We start from the raw sequence: 7,127 nt of genomic DNA, 5'->3' as shown, positions 1-7,127 counted from the left end.
AATCCCATTGAAAACAATCGTATTAGAAGCGTCTGTATTTAAAGCGATCCAGATTCTATCCTCCCAGGTGAAGCGCATGATGAAAAGATCTCTGTCCCACTTTACAGGATCTGATGTTGAGCAGTCTTCAGCCCTGAGCAGAGTGTTTTGTCCTGACGGATATCTGCTGAAACAAGTCAAACATCGTCATGGTGCTTTCAGCCGCATGTTCTCTGTAACCCTCCGCTCCACCGGCGAGGCTCCAGACGCTGCGGCGCAGAGCTCAGCTAACCTGACACACCAGATGGACAGTTTCATGTCCGCCACGGAAATATTTCACAAGTCCATCTGGGTAGTCGCTCTTCCGATTTGATTTCAGAGGCGGGACCTTCAAAACAATCCGTAGCCGGCGATTGGACGACCGTTCGAACCAAAGAAGAAGATTGGACGATCATTCTGATTGACACGCGACACACTCACCACAGACCAATCCGAATCAAGCCACGGTGTGACGTAGCTTACGTGCGCTGCTGCTGAGAAGCGTAGACGTCGTTTCCTGACAAAAAGACTTGAAGCGATGTTCTGTGCTCCTCTTTCAAAGAAGAAATTGAGTCGCTTTCCTATAAAGCTGCAGATATTGCCGTGTCCACGGAGATTGCTCTTCTTCTTCTTCTTCTTTAGCTGTTATACGGCAGACGCGGCTATATCAGCGCATTACCGCCACCCTCCTGATAAATGAGTGAATGAACTCTCACAGTTATGGCTCACAAAACTAACAGTGAAAAAAAAAACTGTAGCATGCAAGCTACAGGGGGAAATAAATAAATAAATAAATAAATAAATAAATAAATAAATAAATAAATAAATAAAACCTAGATTCTATTCATTAACCCCGTCCTCCTAAGATATTCAAATAAATACTTAACAACTGCATGGTCAGATGACATGTCTAAAATTTCCTTCACTCTGAAGATCACCTTCTCGTCCTCAACCTTACTTTTAAAAACTCTTCTCTCTCTTTCATAGGTTCTGCATCTAATCAGAACGTGCTCTATGGTTTCTGCTTCATGACACTCATCACATTCTCCAGAGTTGTGTTTCCCCATTAACTGCAGTGTTTTGTTCAGACCAGTGTGTCCTATTCTCAATCTTGTGAATACTACTTCTTCTTTCCTCAACCTTATTCTCTGACATCCCAAACCAACCTTTGGATTCAAATTATAATAAGCCCTCCCCTTGGACTCTTCATCTCATCTGTCCTGCCACAAATTCCTCATGTGTTTTTTAATTATCGACTTGACCTCCGATTTAGAGAGTTTACAATGGATGGAGACAGTACTTCCTCTTAAAGCCCACTTTGCACACTTATCCGCCAGCTCATTCCCATCCAGGCCCACATGAGCTGGAACCCAAACAAATCTGACGTGAGTTCCTAAATTTTGAATAGACTGGATAAGAACCAATATTTCACAAACAAGTTCACTTCGTTCACTGACATTACCTGATTTAAAGTTTTCTAATGCTGACAACGAATCTGTGCAGATTATTGCTCTGAGTGGTTTAACCTGCTCCACCCATTGTAGTGCCATAATAATTGCTACCAGCTCAGACGTATATACAGATACAAAGTCAGACACTCTTGCAGACACCCTCACATCAAACTCTGGTATTACACATGGATCTTTTGATCCATCAGTGAATATCTGTAAATATCCATAATAATTATTTATATATCTCATTGCCAATTGGCCACTGTCTCCCTTAAAACTCTTAACTTTCTCGTGCAATGAAGTATCAACATCTGGAGCTGGTAACAACCATGGTGGGTACGGCTGACACATGATCGATGGACTTAACTCGAGATTTGCAACACCAGCTTTTACTGCTTTTCCTAGCACCCCTATACCAAAAGTCTCTCTCTTAATTTTCGAGTTCTCCCATGTTGGTACAAGTACACTCTTAGTTGGATGATCATCCTTATGTCCTTTTAAATTCACATAATATGCCAATGTCAGCTGCAGACGCCTCAACTCAAACGGCATTTCCCCAACTTCCACCTGAAGCGCACACACTGGAGATGATCTCAGTGCTCCCGAACAAAGTCTAAGTGCTGTACTTTGAATCACATCTAGCTTCTGTCGTTCAGATTTTGCTGCAGACCCATAAGCTATACAGCCATAATCAATGACAGATCTAATTAATCCAGCATATAACCTTTTCATTGAAATCATATCTTCCCCCCATTCCTTACTACTTAAACACCTAATGATGTTTATAGCCTTCTTGCATTTATTAATCAGCTTCCCAATATGGTTTTGCCAAGTCAACTTGGAGTCAAATTGCATACCTAGAAACCGCACACAATTAACTCTTTCTAGATCTTTACCATACAGTTGAAATTTGACACTTTCCTGAATTTTCCTAAATGAGAAAAACATAACTAGTTTTTTCCACAGAAAACCTGAATCCCCATTTACCCGCCCACACCTCAACAGCATCAACAGCTTTTTGCAAACCATTCACAATAGATGAGACATTCTTTCCTCTTTTCCAGATGGCCCCATCATCTGCAAATAATGATTTTCCAATAGAATAATCCAGTCCTTCAAATATGTCATTTATCATTATTGAAAAAAGGATAGGAGATATAACACTGCCTTGAGGCACTCCATTTTCTACTGTCAGACATTCTGAGAAGCTACTATTAATTCTAATTTGAATCTCTCTATCGCTGAGAAAGTTTTTAATCCATTTATACATCTTTCCATCTATTCCAATCCTTCGAATTTTAATTAGCACACCTTCTTTCCAAAGCATATCATACGCTTTTTCTACATCGAAAAAAACCGCTGCAACTACTTCCTTACATCCGTGTGCCTTTCTTATGTCACTCTCTAATTTTATAATGGGATCCATTGTTGACCTGCCCTTCCTGAACCCACTCTGAAACGGGGAAACTAGATTGTGTGATTCAACATAAAAACTCATTCTTTCCACAACCATCCTCTCCATTATCTTACCAAGGTGTGACGTTAATGCGATTGGCCTGTAATTTGACGCTATCGTTGGGTCTTTCCCTGGCTTTCTAACTGGAATAACCACAGCCATTTTCCAACATTTTGGAACTCTACCACACTCCCACACTTTATTAAATAATATCAATAATATATTAAGCGCATCGTCGCTAAGATGTTTCAACATTGCGTAACTTATTCTGTCTTTCCCTGGGGCTGTAATTTTTGCTTTGTTTATGGCCTTTTTAAGCTCCCTCAAAGAAAACAACATGTTCAGGCTACTATTTGAGTCTTCTACATTTTCCAAGAAATGCTGATATTGTTTCTTCGTCTCCTCTCTTTTTGTTCTCTCATCCTTTGTCAGGTTAAAACTACTGTGTACTTTAGCAAAAGTCCTAGCCATTAGCGTTGCCTTCTCTACATCTTTCACTGCAACATTCCCATCATTCTCAAGAACTGGGTAGCTCCAAGACTTCTGCACCCCACTCATTCTTTTAACAGCTCCCCAAACTTCATTTATACATGTTTGTCTCCCTATCGTGTTACAATAATTTTGCCAATAGCTCTTTTTAGTCTTTCTCACCACTTTCCTCACTTTTGCCTGTTCTCTTTTATACTCAATAAACTCAGACATATTAAAACACTCTCTAAACTTCTTGAAGGCCTTATTTCTTGACTTTACAGCTTGAGAACATTCTTCTGTCCACCAAGGAACCAGCTTCCGCTTCTTACCTCCTGTCTTACTCTGCCCTATAGAGGATTTTGCAGCTTCTGCTATAGCAACAGTAACCTTTTCACTAAGCACATCTACATCATCTACGATATCAATCTGGCTCATTTGTCTCTCACTTAAAAATCTAAACAATGTCCAGTCTGCTTTATTAAAATTCCACCGTTCATAAAAGACCCTAGACGCATCACAGCTCCTGTTACCAAGTCTGCAAACAATAGGATAATGATCACTTCCAATTGTTGTATCACTTAAAACTTCCCAACTCACTTGATCAGCCAGAGCTTGAGAAACCAAGGTCAAATCCAACACCGATTGCCCTGTAACCCCTATACGCGTAGGTGACCCATCATTTAACCACACCAATCCTTTTTTATCAATAAACTCTTCTACAACTGTTCCATTGTGATCAATTTTACTTCCTCCCCAAAGAAAACTGTGTGCATTAAAATCACCCAACCAGATTATTTTCCTCTCGTCTTGTCCTTCTATCCTTTCTAACGCATCCGTCTCCAGCCTATGACAAGGGTTGTAAAAATTTACAACTAAACTACCATTAACACCCCATACTTCAATAACAACATATTCCAGTTCATCACCCTTCCCCAAAACTCTATAGGGAATTCCTTCTTTAATGAATGTTGCACACCCACCACCACCCCCACCAGGTCTATCTCTTCTTTCACAAACATAACCATTTAGAACAAAGTTTAAATGTGGTAGCAACCAAGTCTCAACTATACATATAATATCCGGTTTAACTTCTCTTTCAAAAACAAATCTTTTAAACTCCTGGCCATTAGCCAACAGGCTCCTCGCATTCCACTGTAAGAAATAAATGATTTAGGTCCTTGCTTGAGAAGATGACGCCGATCGCTGTGATGACTGTGATGACTGTGCCGACTGTGCTGACGATTTCTCTGTCATTTCTCTGAGCTGAAGTTCCTCACACACTGTCTCCCATGTAATATCTCTAATTCCCAGGTATCTCGCAGCACTCTTAACAACAATAGCAGTTTTCTCTGATCTATGCTTTGCTTGGAAAGTACAGTTAATAATTTCAACCATGAAGTATAAAAAATCCTTTTTCTTGACAATCAGTGAGTCTGCATCTATTGCCAGACTCTGCACAACTCCTGGTCCATGATTCAGCTTAGGCTCAACTCTCACTTGCTTTGCTGCCTCAGCATAAGATAACTTCCTTTCTGCTCTGATCTGCTGAATTTCAGCTGCCCTCTGTCTAGCCTCACAATCTCTGTGGCCCACACTGTGTGCACCTCCACAATTCACACACTTCTCCCGCACTCCTGTTCCACATGTGCCGTAGTCATGTTCTCCTCCACAGCGCCCACACGTTAGATTTCCTTTACAGCAGGCAGCAATGTGTCCATACTTCTGGCATTTAAAGCAGCGTAAAGGTGGCGGCACATACAGTCTCACACTATAGTTTAAATAACCCACAGTGACAAACTTAGGGAGCACCTCTTCTTGAAATTCTACCAACACTGATAAACTATCCACCTTTTCCCCTTGTCTCCAAGTTTTAAGACGTTTCAATCCCATCACCCGTCCACCATGCATGTTCCCCTTCATCTTTTCCAAATCCTCATTCAAAGGGATTCCATAAATCACCCCCTTACAGACTTCTCCTACTCTCATTCTTTTACTGACAGCCAAAACTTCTTTCTTACACACACTGCTCAGCCTTAATGCTTTTCCTTGCTGGATCTCATCCTTACACACAATCATCAAGTCACCATCCGTGTGGACTCTCGCTCTCACCACCCGGAGATCGCTCCGCATGCCGCCATTGTTTTCAAACTTTTGGGCGCTTCCCGCTGTCGTTACGTCTTCTCGTCACTTCCGCTCCTCCCGCAGCTCCCGCCTCTTTCCCCTGATTGGGCCGGCAAAATTTTAACAGAGTGAAATCATTGGTCTATGGAGCGCAACAGGATGGGATCTGCAGGATTTAGGAACTGAATCAGGCCCGTCTGCTGTGCAAGGTTAGAGCTCAGCCAGCAGCCCGCTGCTCAGCCCAGTCACCACGTCTGGTCCTGGGTCAACTGGTAGCCTGTCACTGAGCCGCTGCTGCGCGCCCATGTCTCTGGACAAAGACCGGATCAGAAACACACGAAATTAAAAAAAAAAAAAAAAAAAAAAAAACACAACAAAAAAAAACCCCTCCCGTCAGAAACAATAATTCAAAATTATTTCTGAGCATTTATGTTTTCACATAATTATTTTGCAACTCCAAGAAATGATACTGGGGTCGGGACAATTGTATTTATTAATTTATTTATTTATTTATTTATTTATTTATTTATTCATTCATTCACTCACTCACTATTATTTTCCAGCGACAAATAGCTTCTACACAATCACAGGAGCTCTCCAGGCTCAAACCCAGCAGTCCAAACACAGGAGGGAGAAGCATTTAGAAAGAATATATTTATTTCATAAGTGATCTTAATGGCACTGACAAGCTGGAAACCCTCTTCTGTGCCTATCGGAAATAGGAATCCGCGGTCTCCGCCGGTGATCACCAGCCAAGTTGCACCGTCAAAGTAGAGCCCGATGTCACTGTAGAAATAACATGCCCTGACTTGATTCGTCATCTAACAAAATTGTTGGCAGTTTCTTTCGGTTTATTGATAAGTTAATGCTTTTACAGTTCTAATAATTTATCATCACTTTCAGTTTTCTTTTCTTTTTTCATGGTTAGATAAAAAACATTGATTTTGACCATCCTGGTAAACTACTTCATTCTCTATCAGAGAGTGCAGATGAATACGTTCCAGATACCGCTTCAGACAGTGACAGTGATTCAAGCCTGAGTTCAATTCCAGGACCAAAACAGCAGGATCTTGAGCTTCTGCTGGACACCTCTGAGTCTTTGAGTCCCATTGTCTGTTCCACCACTACATCAGAAAAAATGACTTGACAGTGACAAGCAAAACCTTCCATCTGCACTCTCGGAAGTACAGGAAGAACCTTGCTCAACTCAAAATGTGAATGACAGCACTGTTGTGCAGGCATGCAAGAAACAAAAAGGGAAAAGAGTGTACGACAAAAGACATTACTGCTTACTGCTTCAAGCCTGAAGCTGAAATAGGAAGGCATCTCGAACGTGCACACAAAGAGAAATCTCATGTGGTTTAAGCGCTAAGCAGAGGAAAGTACAGCTGAATTACATTTGCAACAAGGTCGACTTCACTCACAATGCTGCCGTCATGGAGTCAGGGCAGGAGAACTGGTGCCTTTTAAAAGGCCCATTGAAGAAGCACAGAGTAATTATTTCATGCACTGTGCATACGAGGGTTGCCAAGTCCCTAAAAAGAAAAAAAAAAAAAAAAGGAACACCTCACCGGCAGAGCTGTCCGGCGGTTCGCGCGACCCAATTGCTT

Source organism: Salarias fasciatus, chromosome 8, assembly GCF_902148845.1.
Source record: "Salarias fasciatus chromosome 8, fSalaFa1.1, whole genome shotgun sequence".
Taxonomy (NCBI): domain Eukaryota; kingdom Metazoa; phylum Chordata; class Actinopteri; order Blenniiformes; family Blenniidae; genus Salarias; species Salarias fasciatus.
Note: the sequence above shows the minus strand (reverse complement) of the source record.